Genomic DNA, 13,819 nt, shown 5'->3' with positions numbered 1-13,819 from the left:
CCTCAGCCTCCCCTGTCCCCCTGCTGTCCCCAGGACCTTTTGTTTAGAGCAGCTATCAGCTGCCATGTTGGAAGGAAAAGCATCTCCCAGTGCTTTCGTCCTGATAGTGCAGCGTGGGCTGCGATGAAGTAATTTCCTCCCCTATTTATTTTTATTTTTTTGGCTGAATTATTTTTAATGCTCATTGCTTTGTACATTCAATAACCTCTACACAGCTTGTCGAGTCCATCTTTTTAATTTGTCCTTCCCATCCCCTCACAGTATCTTCATTTTCTACAGCACTCTTACATACCACTCGCTTAACCCACGCGCTCCCAGAGAAAGGTTTCTGGAGGTCTTTCCTCTTCTATCCTCTCTGTGCCAAAGTGCAACGAGAAATACTTGTGGCCTGCTCATCATGTAAAGCATGTCCTGCTACCCGGTGCTCAGCGGCAGAAATTAAATACTTCACCCCAGCCAAAATGGGTGATTTATTGGAGACAGAGAAAGGGTTATTTTTTGGGACTCCAGATAAGGCTGGGGCCAGGAAACAGCTTGCAGTTGTCTCTTCAGACTCATCTCGTCCTTACCATGGTGTTTCATGATTTCCTCCAGCACTATCATCAAGCGTGCTGTCACGAAGTGGCAGCTCAGCTTCCCCCAGTGCCTGTCCCCATATCCTGACAAGCTCGCTGAGGACAAAAAGTCGGGCTGTCCCCACCCTGGCAGCACATGAAGACATTGTCCTTTTCTCCCCACTCAGCCGGGAGGGCTCCAAGAGCTTTCTAATCAGCTCGCTGTCAGCCTGTTTCCTCTCATCATTTAAAACGAGCCCATGCTAGGTTTACAGCTGCCAAAGCTTTTGCTTGGATTCAAAACACGGGAGTGCTCGAGGGGCAGGTTTTAGCTGCCAGGGCAGATTACCAGGCAGAAGTCTGGGGAAGATGGCCCTTTTCCTCTGCCTGAAAGCACTCTGAGAGGATGAGAAATCATCAGCCTGGCTAGGCAGTTTCGCTTGCAATCGTTATCCTTAGAAGCTGACTGCTCATTTTGTTGCCTGTTGGCAGATGCGTACCCTTATAAGTAAGCTGACCCAAATGGCTGTGTAAATAGGTGAACTTCCCTTGGGGAGTGAGCAGCTTCAGGCTTTTGGTTTTCTTTATGCATCTGTAGGAGACTCTGCAGGTTTATCCGATTGCTGCTTTTAGAAACCTTACTGGTGTATCAATGCACACGTCGTTGACCCCTGTCAGCTGCTCCAAACATGAGTATTGGCAGGGCTGAATGATGCTAAGATACAGCCTGGCTACGAAGAGGCACAGTTCCAGCTTTTATTCACAAGTGCTTAGGGTGCCTGTAAGGATTATGAAAATTTTTCAAAGAACGGATGTTGAGAGCCACTCATTTTGGTGTCAGCCTGATTTTCTGGAGAGTTTGTGCTTCATGCACTACAAGTATCATGTACAGTAAATGAGAACAGCAACATACAAAATCACCAGCTGTGCCTGGAGGCCAGGACCAGTCTGAAGGACAAGCTGATGCCAAATGTGCTTTGCACTTCTAACAGGTCAAAAAAGCTGCATTTGTCCAACGCTGGATGACCCAATGTGAGACGTGACTTCCCTGGTGGTTCCTTCCTCACTCCTGCTGGGGGGAGGTGGTGATGTGCTGGAGGAGGGCAAAGCACACCGGAGTGTCAGGGTCCTTCTTCGGGGCCCTCAAGGCATGGACTCTGAGGGTGATGGAGGTCATGGTGGCATAGGCTTGGGATTTAGGGTGGGAGGATGTGGGGTTAGGGCTCCTAGACTTTCTCTGCATGGGCTGGAGTGGGAAGGAGTGCAAGACCTGGGTCCCAGGTTTATGGTTAGATGGAAATGGCACATTTGCATCATTTGGAGCCACTTAGGATCTCTTTCCAAGTCTTACTTGGAGCTGTGCACCCTTCTTACAAGTTAGTGAATGCTTTTAGGGAAAGTGTTGTGCTGTTAGAGCCCTAAAATAAAACCCAAATGCCCCAAAGATTGTACCAATACAGAGTGCATGGCACAGCAGAGAAATGGAGGAGGGGGCCTTTGTATTGCCCTCTTCAGCTTTCAGCATTTATTAGAAGAGATGTGCTCCTGAGTAATGGGGTTGGTGTTGTGGGCAATGACATTATTCCCAACACATTCCATTCATACCATATTCATGTGGAAAAAATTCCTTTCTGCTGGTATGTCATTGACATTTAGCATCAATTATTGAGTGTATTTGATGTTTTATGTTCTGAGTTACATGAAAATTGAAGTAGATATATTAGTCTTCTTAACACTGTTAGACAGCTTCACACACACAAGTTGCACATGTACACTGCAACCTGGGCTTTACACGAAAAAATGCTGCAGCTGAAAATAAACCCTGGCATAAACCTGTCTGATTTTTTTGGCTCTCTCCTTTTGCCCTACTTTGGCTGTCTGAAAAACATAGAATCTATAGTAACATGAATTTTAAAGTGATGATACCAACATTAATAGGACAAATTATGATGCAATATTTAGGCTTCATTAGTTTCTTAAAAGCACTTCTTTCACATTACAAAATTTCATTTAGGAAAACTGGTTCTGTTCTTTTTTGATGTGGGTTAATTCCCCTCCACCTATGATTATTGAGTTTACCATGTAAAAAGAAACAACTGTTCTTTCTAACACCAGACTACCTACAGGATCAGCAAATTGGCTTAATTTCTTCTGGTGCTAGAAATATATAAGCTTTAATCATGAATCAGATACACACCCTCTGAAATAAGTTAACTCATCAAAGCAAAGGTCCCACTAGCCTTTAAAGAGAAACCTTTATTATACATGCTACATAATACCTGATATTTATATTATATAGTTTGGTTTCAGTTGTATAGTTTGATGTGTATATACTTGTGTTTGATGTGTGTGTATGTATATACATTGGTTTCAATCCAGGTGTAATGCTGACCTACAGAAGGTCAGGCTGGGCCATCTGATGTTTCCCTTTAGCCTTCTCTACAAGTGTGGAAAAATAATGTGGATGCTCTGCTTATAATAATTCTTCATTATTTTATGTTTTCTGAGTAATGGCTTGAGTTTATTCAGGGCCATTTTTCACAATTACTATTGCACAGGCTGAAGCAAACACTCTCTGCTTCCCTCTGCTACACCACTGCACCAGGAAAACTCTTTTCTCAGCTGCCTCTGCAAAAAGAGCTGTAAAACGTTATCCATCTTGTCCCACTTTGTGCATTGAGGAGAGTGGGGTTTACTTGTGCAATGGATCTATTTTCTATTTTTAAAAAATCTGGCCCATTGTTTTGCTCCTACAGCAAATCATCAGAGCATCTGAGTCCATCTGCTTTTAAGAATCCTTATTGTTCCTCCGGGAACAATAAACAGCATGCTACCAAGAGCCCGTGAAACTGGATTGGAGTTTTCATGTGTTTCTGTTCCCAAACAGACAAGTAACCGAGATATTTGTGTGCAGTGGAAGTGTTGCTCGGGGGTTTTCCTGGAGTTGTTGGGTATCTCTGGGCTTCCTGTGGCTGCCAGTAATAGGGTCCCTAACGCAAGCCTGTACCTGTCAGAGGGAGCTCCTCCCCAGCATCCCAGGCTTTGGCATTAGTAACTCCCCTGCTGGCCCTATTGGGATGGCAAGGAGCTCCCTCAGGCCACTGGGGATCAGAAACATTGCTCCTGGAGCAGGTTGTCCCTGCTCCATTTAGCTTTGCATTTTTCCAGGCAGTGCCCCTGCCTTTGATAGCCTTACTCAGGTGACCTCCAGCACCAAAGCTAACATGAGGCGAAGATTCGTTTTACCAAGGGAGGTTTTCGTTGCAAGGTAGGAAACAAAGGGTCAGAACCTCAAAAAAAAAAAAAAAAAAAAAAAAAAATGAATATGGCCTGGGCCAAGGCTTAACCCCCAGCTTTTCTGGTGCTGATTACCCAGTTTCTGAGACCTGTCCCAGCCCAGATTGACTGTAGGTATGTTCAAGGGGCTCCTTTTTCCCAACCTCCACTAGCTACAGACTGAATGAAATGATCTATGTGTGATCCGAAGGACTGACAGATGCTGAGATGATATATATAATTTTTTCTAACTGCACACTATTTAACCCCAATGACTGATGGATGTGTGGAATAGATAGGACTGCTGCTGAAGGTCAACACCTTCAGGCCTTCAATTAGGGCATCTGAAGTCACCATAAATTTTTCCAGGCAGGCAAAGACACAAGTAGTTCCCAGGTGAAGATCCAAACAAATCAAATGCACCTTATCAGCCACATCGTATCTCTTTTTTATGCAGCACAAGGAAGCAGAAATAGCTCAACCCCATGAAACAGTTTCCAGCTATCTGTAGTTACCTGGGGGTCTTTGACTCGGTTCAGCTGTGAATGCCAAGAAATTGTGTTTGTAACATTGCCAGCCACTAGCATGGAAGCAAATCTGTGGGCACAAATTGAAATGTGACCTAATCGGGGCGCTGCGGGAGAAGTGAGCTGATTAAAAAGGAGGCACATTCAATCTGACAGAGATTGGTGCTGACAGGAAAGGAAAAGGAGATCGGTAGTCTCTTATACCTTGCTTAAAATCAGCCCTGTCCAGTTGTGAATGCTGGCATGAACACAGCAGTAAATTCTGGAATGAGATGAACGGTTTATGTCAAAATAATGCAACAAATTCCAGCCCCAAATAAATGTACAAACCCAAATTCTGTGCTCTGCCTGAGGCCCTGATCCTGCGGATGATTACATGCATGAAAAAGCTCTGTGAATGCAGGTCTATTCATGCATGCATAAACACTCACAGGATTGGGGTTTTATTGTGCATCTCCTGCAATCTACTGGATGGGATAGACATCAGCCTCAACTGCGGCCCATGTTTTCTCAGGGAGAGCTAGAAAACTAAACAAAACACATAACAAACCTGAGGCAAATTTCACATCTGAGTCACTGAAAGTTTGTACAGTAAACACATGTATACAAAACTGGACAAGTTTATTTTCCATGAGACAAGCTGGTTTTGTAATTTTTTTTTGTTGTTTTGACTTATAAGGAAGGAAGGAAATTCCTTCTTTCCCCTTCCCTGCCCATACATTTTGCTTATTCGTGAGTCTTTAGAAGGCTATGAAACTGCACCAGAAGCAAACAAGAACTTTCTTTAATGAATAAATATTTACGATGGCCAACTTGGATACCTAAGTTTGAAGCTGATTTTCCTGAAACATTCACCAGAAACTCTCAGGCTTGATCGTGCCCGGACTGAAGCACGTTTCCTGGAGCAGCAGCTGCTCCTCATAACGCACGTCTGAAACCCCGAGCAGGCCTGCGGAGCACTTTGATGGCACTGGGTTGGCCAATTTGTGCTGGATAATTCAAACCTTTCTGCATGTGCCGTCAGAATGGGTCTGTTTCACTTTACTTGGTGTCCCTTATGTAATTCTGTGCATAAAGCTGCTTGTTTGTTTGGCCTGTGCTTTTCTGGGGCCAAAAAGGTGACCTTTGAAGCACGAGCTTGACGTTGGCTATTGCCAACAAATACTGATCTTTTCCCACGGGGCTGATCCCTTAGGACCTGCCAGTCTCTCCACACAGCCTGCTACCTTGGCTAGTATTTGCCCTGGGGAAATCAGGCTCCATGCAGCGGATGGGGAATGGATCTTGGAAACCATCCCAAGAAATGTGCACTGGCCTGAGCTATCAGTGCAGCTGAAGGGCTGTGCAGAGGCACAGGTGCTCTCCGACCAGCACTGGGTCTTTGCAGAGGCATCCTGAGCAGCATCTGCAAATGCTGGGCTTCCTCCATAGATGCTCTTAAAGGAGCTCCTAGTACTGGAAGAAATTTCTCTGGGCCAGCAGAAAGAAAGCATATATTCTCCTTTGCAGTTTTTCTCTTTTCCCCTTAGCAAATCTTTCCAAAGCCAAGAGGAGCCCAGTTCTGGGTTCCCAAGCAGCGATTGGGAAGGTGCTGCAGTACTGGCATCCCTTACCCTTTTCCCTCAGGACATCCCTTGGCAGACAGATGGCAGAAACCCTCCACTGATGCTGCACCATCAGTGGTGCCTCAACTGGGCACCTGGGGAAGAATCCCAGGGCATGTCTGTGCTTTTCCTTATGTCCTTTGTCAGTTCTGATTCCTGGATGATAAAAGCCTTGGGATCAAGGGGCAAAAGAATATCTTTTATTTGAGGTACCAAAATGTTGCGCAAATTAAGGACTTAAAATATGAACTTGATATAATGCTGCTGGTAATAAACAGAACAGGAGATCATTTGGCAAGTCCCAAACTGTAATGTAATATGTTCCCAAATGAGGCATATTTGTAAGCCTACTGGAATGCCATTATCCGAGGAGCCCTCCTTTTTATTTATGATCTTGACTCTCCACAGTGTATAATTTAAGGTCTCATCGAGTTGTGTAAAGGGCATGGGATCAACATTCACGAGACATGAGATAACTTCTCAGCTCCTTCAGTGAATGACCTTGTCAGGCAGCCCCTGTCACTTCACTTTTTCCACCCTCTGCTCCTTGGATAAGAGGAGGATGTGCACTGGATCGCGCTGGAGGGTTACTGTTTGCGTGGAGCTTCATTTCAGCTCCCACGGCTAGATACAGCTGCGATCCACTCAAAAAACTTGCAGTGTGTTTCCTGTATATGAGTTTCTAACATCTCGAGACCCTCTAAATCTCAAGCCTGAGATCAGATCTGGTAAGATAATGTACAAAACTGCATACATATGACCAGAGAGGAAAAGGAGAGAGGTTACCTGCCTGTGCTAGCAGCAGTCCTTGCAAGAAGGACTAATTGCCCCAGCCTGACGTTCGTTGTTTCATCATTTTTTTCTGTCTGTTTTTCTCCTTGGTACAAGCTGATAGTTTAAACAATGATGACTTATGAAGAAGATAGATGCCTCTCCAATTCCTTATCAGGAATCCCCCCTTCCCCTCCCCCCCAAGTTTATTTCCACCTTTACTTTCCAGCTGCCTCTCCCTTTCTGTGTGCTCAGAAGCCTTGGCCGTCGCTCGGGAGCCCAGCCCTGCCGCCACGTGGAAGCGCAGGCAGCCAGGAAGGATCTCAGCCTGTTCAGAAGCTGAGCTCATCTTCGTGGGGCTGGAAAGGTCTCCTGGTTCTGACTCAAGATATTTCTAGATGGGGGTTTCAGGGCTCGTGTTGGAGGCAATTTGCTGCAGCCAGGCTCTGTAAGGTGCCACCAAACACCTCTGTACCTGCTCTCTCGGTGCTAGCTCATGCCACAGCCACATGCATCACCATTTCACTTCAGCTCCTTCTCTCCTTTGCTTCTCACTCAGCATTTGGTTAGCCTTAAGGAAGGTGCCACATCTGTCCCCTTTCAGTGCCCTTATGTCACCCTCCTCGCCTGCTGATGCCTTCCTGATCACGTCAATGCCACAGGATGGAAATAACGCTGAAAAGACCCATCCTTCCCAAGTTATCATTGCAAATGTAGCCAGCCTACATTTCTTCAGTTCCCTCCACTCCCACCCTTTACTCCTACCCCCTCCAGGTCTTCCCTGGATGTCCGATCCCCATAAGCAGTGACGAGCATCTCCTGGAGGGTTGGCTTACATATTGAACCTGATAAACTCATTGCAGAAAGAGCTTCCATGGCAGCATATAGTTGAGTGCACAGGGATAAAATAATCTGTGTAGTTTCTAACTTTATTCTCTATGGTTAACAGTTTTGAAAGCTAATTCTTCCCCATCTTGCTTTCAGAGGTGCAGGCACCAGCTCCCTGCTACAGACTCTGAATCCTCTGGTCCTACCCCACCTCACCCTCACGCTGCCAAGCTTTGTCTTGAGGCTGGTGTTTGGTGTAAACTCTCAGTTGTGAAACACTGACAGACAGCTTATTTCTCCAATAGTTAAAGGAACATGGTAAAACAGTTAACCAAAAATCAGTCCAAACTTTAGAGCGTGATAATTTAGTGCAGATGTACCCCTTGGATACTAAATGCTGCTTCCCTCCCACAATGCAACATACTTTCTGCCACATTTGTCACTGAAAAGCTTTCTTAAAAAAAGGGAGAAAACAGCTAGGTCAGACAAAAATGTATACTTAAGAGTTCTCCTTTAACTCTGAAACGGCAGCTAAGAGACAGAAATACTTTAAGGACCGGAGAAGAACTCTGTAAATCCCCTTCTCACTCAGCAGGTTGTTACTATGGAGTGATACAACTGCAGGATACAAGACCAAAATAAGAAAACAAAAAAGGAAGAAGACAGTAATGTGAGCCAGCTTGTTCTGTGTATTGGTCTGTGTCCTGCTGTAACATCTTCTTCCTGACATTTTCAAGCTGAAAAAAAAATAATACAGTACAATTAGATTATTCATAGTTTCTTATTATTCCAAGCAGGGTCATCATCATCAGCTCCCAGTGTGAGTTTCCCCGAGGAAAGTCTCCCTGTCTTCTACCTCTGCTCATCCTGCGGAAGTGTGTGTGTAGCTTTTTTTTTTTTTTTTTTTTGTATGTTGGGAGAGGAGTTGAAGCTGGAGAAGAGGACATTTTGTTTTGTGATAGCGCCCATCCCTGCCCAGGTGGAGGTGGCCCATGGGCAGGACTCACATGGCTTTGGTGGCATGACTTGGGACACATACCGTGTCCCGATAGGCACTTGCATTGACTTGGTGCTGCGGGTTTGGTTACTTACCCAGGGAACTCAAACCACTGCTAGGAGGAAATGTGGGCAGCATTCATTTCAAACACAAAGCACAGCCCCAAAAGCTGCCTGACCAAATGGCCCTTCCCTCTTTTAAGATAACATGTCAGAGAGAAATGTATGGTTAGGCTTGCTTTTTCTCAGCTTAAATGCATACGTGCTCGGTGTCTGGCTATCGACCATGTCCAGCATAAAAAATAAACCAGCTGTGCTGCCACTCTGATAGGTAGCAGCCCAGGTTTGCCTCTGGGCAGATATTTACTGCTACATCTGGCTTTGCTTTGCTATATTGTTAACCTCCCTTTTCCTTTCTACATTTGTTTTGTTTTTATTAAATTTCCCGTCTGAATCCTCTAGTCTGTATTTCTAATGTCAACAATTGCTTTTATCACAGATAATAACTTCCTTTTACAAAAGCTGTACCATCCTACATGCATTTCAAATTACATTTTATGGACAAACACTGAAGTACAGTATTTGGCAGCGCATGCAATTGTATATATTTATAGTAATCTAATTCTAAGGTATGAGAGCCAAGAAGTAAGTTGGTTGCCATTTTCTTAATCATGTATTTAGTTGACAATGTAGTTACTTCTACTAAAGCTTAACGAAGTTTGTATTGTGATAGTGATGTTTATGAAGTAAATTATGTGGTATGGCTAAGCATGCTATAAAGTAGTTATAAAAACACAAACTGTTCCGTTAGCTCTCTACAAGTAAAATCTGAAATCATTAGAGAGGATAAACACCTATTGATATATACATGGGAGATCGAATCTGGACATATCCAAATAAAGAAGAGAGATGGCTTTATTTTTGTTAAGTATGACCCAGAAATCATATCATGTCTCTTGTACCAGTGTTGCTGCTGACTTTATGCAGTTCATTTACCCTTTGGGGACTTTATTTCCCATATGCACAGTAAGTGGGATGGGGTAGTGCTTATAAGAAACATGGAGACCTTTTGAAAGTTACCAGAACAGGCTTTATTTTTGTGGTTTTTTTTTTTTTTTTTTTTTTTTTTTTTTTTTTTTTTTTTTCATTTTGGTTGAGAATTTAAGATGACATAGCCACTTGTGGCAATCCTCCTGTGGATACCCTACCTCTGGATAGTACCGCCGTATCCTAAGTAATCTGAATCCACTCCACCAACCTGTGTTTGCTTCACTGGTAGCAAGACATAGTGAAAAACGGTAGGGTATCCATGATCTTATGTGTAGATAGAGCATCTGTCATGAGCTTGGACAGATCACAAGGGCAAAAATTGTTGCCTGAGGTGAGCATGCAGTTTTCTTCCCAGCCAAACATACCCTTGCCTACCTTGCTGCAGAGGATCGGTTCCCTCACGTCACTCACGTGGGCCTGACCTGACCTGTACTTCTCTGGCATCTGGAGTAATGTTTATTGTCTTCCCTAAATCCACTGCTGGCTATGAAAGTTTCTTAGTGACAGCTCTTTTCTTAGACATTTTAAACACTAACTGGCTTCCTCGTTCTCTTCGCAGAGCATTGTTCTGTGTTACTAATGAAGTCGACACGTCTCCAAATAAACCCCACCTAGCACCGAGGCTCCTGGCAGAGTTTGGGAATACGTTGCCTCAGCCTCCCTTAGCTCACAGACTTTTTCTACAGCATCTCATCCTCAGCAGTCCCACGAGCAGCCCTGCTCTGCTCTGCCTGCGAGCAGACAGGACTTCTCCCACCACATCTCACGTTCAGCGGGGCTCTGGCCGGCAGCTGTTGATGCTCGAGGGAGTGTGTCTGCAGCCAGCACATCTCCTCCTAGCTCGTGTGTAGCTTGCAAATTGAAAGCTTGCAGCTCAAAATTCATCATTGTGTTTTCTCCTCTCAGTGCTGTTACAAATGGTGCTCTTTCCCATGTGCTGCTTTTTCATGCAGGCACTTTTCACATGCTTTCTTAGATCACCTCTGGAAACCTTCTTCACCTTCTTATCTGCTTTGTGCTGTATCAGGTTTTACGGGAACACCATGGTTTGTGAAATAGCTAAACATGAACAATGGTTCCACTGGCTTTTAGGCTGAATCCTTTTGTTAACAGCATCTAGAGTACCCATTGCTCTGATAACTAATTCCTCGATGCTCTTCTAATACTACTGAGATTGCTGCTGAAATACTGGACCTGTTTGCTTCTTTGTCATGTTCCTTATGGACCCTGATCTTAAGCTCGACACAGCTTTATGTTTTGGGTCCCTTCTCTGGTTGTTGCGTGGTAAATTTTTCTCTGGGCAGTCTTTTGCTTTGAGCATCTTCTCCTGGAATTGACCCCATCCTGCTCTCTGAAGTGGTAAATGTCTCCACTCTGCTGGGCTACATCAGCCTTTGAAAGACCAAAGGTCAAAGGAGGTACCACACAGCTCTTGAGCTCCTTTACCATTTTTATGCACGCTACATTTGTCACCCCACTGTACAGTTTCTTGTATATCAAGCTCAAGCACATGACAGGGAGCTTGCTGGTAATGCTAATGATGTCTCTGTACTTTAACAAACCATGATGGTTTGGTTTTACTGTAACCAGTGCTGAATGGAAATGCTGCTCTACAAGATTTCTGCATTTTCCCTCTGTACTTTACACTCATTCCTGCCCTGTACCTATCCCCATCTGTGCTGGCCCACCACTTTGGAGGTTGTGCTGTGAAGCCATTCAAGAACAAATCCCATTTTAGGAAGTCAGATTTTCTTTCTCTCTCTCTTTCTGTCACTCTTTTTTTTCCCCCCCCCTATGTATTTTAAAGCTGTATGGGATGCTGTATGTTAGAGCTTGACCCACGAGCACAGTGGTGCTGGCTGAAAGAGTCAGGGGCAGTACAATACAGTGCCAGAATGGAAATGAGAAGTGAGAACAGACACCACATTTGGGAAAACACCCAAAGTTGTTTTTGCTGCATGTTTTACATCATGGACCCAGAGCTGATGCCAAGCTGGTCTGCGCTGTCTCTTGTAAGGTGTAGAAAAGTCTCTATCCCGTTAGGAGCTTCTAGCATTCCTGGCCACGTCATGCAGCGGGACTCAAGGATTTGTTAACATCACTGGGAAAAAATGAATCCTCCCTTCTGCTGCTTTCTGCTTGTCTGTTTTTGTGCTCTCAGAGGTCACTGGTCCGGACACTGCAATGTGTGCTCTGCCTTGGCAGCACGTGAGGAGTTTACAAGAGGAACAAACTCTGGTCGTGCTGATGACCTTGGGGAAATGGGAGCGGAGGGCAGGTTGCTGCTCATCGTCAGGGACCTCCCGAGTCCCTCCCTTGGGTGGGGATCTGGAAAGGAATAGCCTCTGCCTGTTTAGGTTTTGCTGAGAATAGATGTGTAATGGATGCTTCAGGAGAAAATGCTAGTGAGCTAAAGGTAAAGCCAGAGATGGGCAGGCTGGAAAAGGTCAGAGCTCTGGAAAAGATTTGTCAGTTTGGGTCCACCTAAAACTGGGCTACACAAGTGCATATGTGGGGCTAGCTGGCTTGTTTGTATAGACAAGTCAGGCTTCCCAGGCTTTCAAACCCAGTGCAACAGGGATTTGCTGCTCTCAGGACACCACCAGTCCCAACCTGTATGGGGTGCTGCATGGTGCCAGGACTCCAGCCACACTGTTGGCATGGCTTTTCCAGCCTCTTCCTCCAAAACTCAGGTCTTAACTTTTGGCTTGCAGAGCTGGCCCAAGCAGCGGCACTTTGATTGCTTTTAATTTGAAAGACAGATCCATATTCTTTCCCAGATGTTGCTATATGTGTTTGAATAACAGCACATTAATTTGTCTTGGCTTACATGTACTTCTGCTTCTCGGTCTGTGCTGTGTTTGCTGATACAGTCGATTCCCTTATCCAGTTCCCAGACCAGCTGAAAGATGCTCCTGAGGCTTTCAAGCAGCCAAGGAAAGATAGCTATTTAGAATGAAGTAGGGTAACAACTCAATAAGATTAAAGAGTTTTAGCAAATGTTTAAAATTTGCTTTTCTCAGCCACCTGCACTAGATTTGTATCCTCACAAACAATTAGGCAGTTATGAGATGTATTGGCTGGTGTAAAGTTCAGATTGCACTTTGTCATTCTGGAGCCAGATTAGAAAAACTAGTGCCTAGGCCTTTTTGCTCAATCTTCAGAGACCTTGTCTCTCTCATTTAGTTGCTTCTGGCTAAAGAACCCTGAAACATTGTCTCCCAACACCTCCAGGAGTCTCTCGTTTCATACAGAATATACCACGCTGGGGAAGATTCAAGTGCTGAGCTTAAAATCAGGTTTCCTTAATTGTGTGGAGGAGGAACACAGGGGACACAAAGAGCCAAGAACACGACTGAAGCAGTATCACTTTGAATCTGGAGGGAATATCCGTCAAGTTGGCTTAGTTTTGGATTGGAGACAATCTGACAGAGCTTGTCTCTCACTCTTGATATAAGTTTAAGATTTGTTTTAAGACCAGTTAATTTATTCTGCAGGTTGCAAGTGCTTCAGCCAAGCTGTCTTCATTATGGAAGCAAATTCTTGACACATTCTAGCTGATGATGGCAAAAAGACAAACCGTTTGCTGTTTTGTTTTGTTTTGTCATTGGAATGTTTGAGAAATTCAATTCCTGTCCCTAATGAGGAGCTAGTTTTCAAACATATCTCAGCCTATCTCAGTGCATTGCTGCTCAGGAATTGGGGAAAATGTTGTGTATACTTCAGAAGTGTAGATGTTTTGCTCTTTTTTGCTGCTTTTCCATGGCATTTTCATGGTGGGAGTTGAATATTTTCCTGCTAGATGGCCCAGCTGAGCCTGGAGGAGCCTGGAGGGATTTTGCTCACTTGACTTAACCCTGGGCATCTAGAGGTGTTTGAGGTGCAGGTATGTGTGTACAGGACCCATAGGCGCTGGCCATGTTGGTGTGTCTTGCTGCATCTTGGCCGAGGTTGGCATCAGCCATTGTCCTTTGAGGACCTGCAGGGGCTGAAATCTGCTTCTACTGGTGTGTAGCTTGTTTTTTTTGGTGATTCCTGGGTCTGGTAAACATGTTTTACGGGCACACTGCTGCAGCCTTTATTACTTACAGATTTCTTGCTATTGCGTTCAAGCAGGGGTACTTCATATCCCTCTGTGCAGGTTAAGGTGATGTTTCCCCTTCTCAGAGTGCTGAGACACCTCCAGGCTGCACTGGAAAAACTGAAATGGTGA

Source organism: Anas acuta, chromosome 2, assembly GCF_963932015.1.
Source record: "Anas acuta chromosome 2, bAnaAcu1.1, whole genome shotgun sequence".
Lineage (NCBI taxonomy): Eukaryota > Metazoa > Chordata > Aves > Anseriformes > Anatidae > Anas > Anas acuta.
The sequence above is the reverse complement of the archived record's forward strand: the minus strand, read 5'-3'. Positions refer to the sequence as shown.